This window comes from Manduca sexta, chromosome 9 (assembly GCF_014839805.1).
Source record: "Manduca sexta isolate Smith_Timp_Sample1 chromosome 9, JHU_Msex_v1.0, whole genome shotgun sequence".
NCBI classification, from domain to species: domain Eukaryota; kingdom Metazoa; phylum Arthropoda; class Insecta; order Lepidoptera; family Sphingidae; genus Manduca; species Manduca sexta.
In genome coordinates, this window is record NC_051123.1 from 2,801,542 (window position 1) to 2,804,709 (window position 3,168).

The following is a 3,168-nucleotide window of genomic DNA, read 5'->3' on the forward strand; positions in this document are numbered from 1 at the left end:
GGCTAATCTCAGGAACTACCGATTCGAACTGAAAAATCTTTTTGTGTTGAATAGCCCTTTGTTTGTGGAGTGCTCTAAGTTATATATTATCACGCTATGACCAATAGGAGCGAGGTAATGGCTAATCTCAGGAACTACCAGATTGAACTGAAAATTTGTTTTGTGTTGGATAGCCCTTTATTTGTGGAGTGATATAGGCTATATATCATCACGCTATGACCAATAGGAGCGGAGCAGTAATGAAACATGTTGCAAAAACGGGGACAATTTATTAGTTACTAGCTTTTGCCCGCGGCCCCACTCGCGTTATAAAAGTTTTCAGGCTAAAGTTTACCGTTATAAAAGTAGTAGTTTCCCGGAGCCTATGTTCTTCCCAGGGTCCCAAACTGTCTCCATACCAAATTTCCTCTTAATACGTTGGGTAGTTTTTGAGTTTAACACGTTCAGGCAGACAGATGCAGCGAGGACTTTGTTTTATATTATATTTTTTAGAACTTTGTAAGAGGAACAATCCCGTCATACATCATTGTTGCATAACTCTAACCGTTTACGCAGCTAACGCAACGGAAGCTCTCAAAACTAATAAATTGTCCCCGTTTTTGCAACATGTTTCATTACTGCTCCGCTCCTATTGGTCATAGCGTGATGATATATAGCCTATATCACTCCACAAATAAAGGGCTATCCAACACAAAACAAATTTTTCAGTTCAAACTGGTAGTTCCTGAGATTAGCCATTACTGCTCCGCTCCTATTGGTCATAGCGTGATAATATATAACTTAGAGCACTCCACAAACAAAGGGCTATTCAACCCAATAGAATTTTTCAGTTCGAGTCGGTAGTTCCTGAGATTAGCCATTACTGCTCCGCTCCTATTAGTCATAGCGTGATGATATATAACTTAGAGCACTCCACAAACAAAGGGCTATTCAACGCAAAAGAATTTTTCAGTTCGGCCCGGTAGTTCCTGAGATTAGCCATTACTGCTCCGCTCCTATTGGGTATAGCGTGATGATATATAGCCTATAGCACTCCACGAACAAAGGGCTATCCAACGCAAAAGAATTTTTCAGTTTGGACCGGTAGTTCCTGAGATTAGCCATTACTGCTCCGCTCCTATTGGGTCATAGCGTGATGATATATAGCCTATAGCACTCCACGAACAAAGGGCTATCCAACGCAAAAAGAATTTTTCAAGTATGGGCCGGTAGTTCCTGAGATTAGCGCGTTCAAACAAACAAACAAACAAACAAACTCTTCAGCTTTATATAATAGTATAGATGAGAGCTTCCGTTGCGTGCGCTGCGTAAACGGTTAAAGTTATGCAACAATGATGTATGACGGGATTGTTCCTCTTACAAAGTTCTAAAAAATCTATATATATAAAAATGAATTGCTGTTCGTTAGTCTCGCTAAAACTCGAGAACGGCTGAACGGATTTATCTTATCTTGGTCTTGAATTATTCGTGGAGGTCTAGGGAAGGTTTAAAAGGTGAGAAAAATTTGAATAATTGCCGGGAAAATCCTCAAAACAGCATTTTTCTATTTCCCATACAAACGTTTTCTAACTAATACGTAGAGTCAATTTGAGCTTTATTGCTATTGTATAAAGTTCACTGTTGTCTAAGCAATGTAGGTGTGTTCCTAACATCAAAGCAGTGTGCGTTGGAGCACAGAATATAATAATGTAATGTCGCGTTCTGAAACTCAACAAAAGTGATATCGCGCACCCGACTAGAATTGAACAGTCACAAAATTTAATATATCATTAGTTATTTGGTTGGCTTCACGATATTATTTCTTTTGTTTTACTTTAAAATGCATGTTTTCGTTATGGACAATTTTTGAGCTACTTTTGCATATCTATACTTATAATAAATCTGTAGAGAGGTCAATTCTGTACATGAAATATATTTCCAAAATAACTGGGGGTGATTAGGGATCGATACTGATGCCAAAAATGCAATTAGTAAAATTTTTGTCTGTCTGCCTGTATAACCGTTATAGAAACAAAAACTACTCGACGGATTTTAACTTAACTTGGTACAATTATTTTTCATACTCCTGAGCTGGTTATAGTATACTTTTCATCACGCTACAATTAATAGGAGCATAGCAGTGATGGAAAATGTTGGGAAAACGGGAGAAGTTACTCCATTTTTAAGCTTCCGTCATTTCGTGTGCAACCTTAATGGTTAAAAGTTCCTTCATTTCACCGGGATCCCATCATCAGACCCTGACCGGACAATCGGACCACCTGCATACCACCATAAATTAAAAAAACATCCCGACAAATTGAGCACCTTCTCCATTTTTGAAACCCGAAATCCACGCGGGCGAAGCTGCGGGCGGAAGCTAGTATATTATAAAACAAAGTCCCCCGCTGCATCTGTCTGCCTGAACGTGTTAAACTCAAAAACTACCCAACGTATTAAGAGGAAATTTGGTATGGAGACAGTTTGGGACCCTGGGAAGAACATAGGCTCCCGGGAAATTACTACTTTTATAACGGTAAACTTTAGCCTGAAAAATTTTATAATGCGAGCGGAGCCGCGGGCAAAAGCTAGTAAATAAATAAAATGGTTAACCTGTTACCCGTGATCCATTAGCGCACAGTACTGTTAAACCCAATGACTTGACAAACGTGTGGTGGAAAGTTTTGTCTCTTCGATTATGGATTGGACTTGTGAGTAAGCTGATTTTTATATGGTCCTACTTGGTTGAGATATTACAGTATATTTTTCTTTTGTTTACAATTTGGAAGGAAACGACGTACAGTGAGCAAAAAGTAGCTGAACAAATTTAAAACTTAAAACTTTTCTACACGTTAACTTCGATCACAAACACTTTTCCCTTAATCTCAAATAAAGTTAACCTTATGTTATATTAGTGCAGAAAAAACGGACATTGACATGGACGTGTAATATCCATCACCGTGATAAAATCCGCAATATAGTTTTATTTCATGGTCTACCATTCGCGTAAACATAATAAATCATTGGCGTCGCATAATTTAATAAGTAATTTGAAATTTTGTATTTCTTTAGTTATTTTTGTCTAACCGTACATAGAGCGTGTACATACGCATCTAATACCTGCCTACAAACAGAAACAACTTCACCTAGAATTCAGATTTTTGTAGTACAAATCATCAAATTCGACGGCAT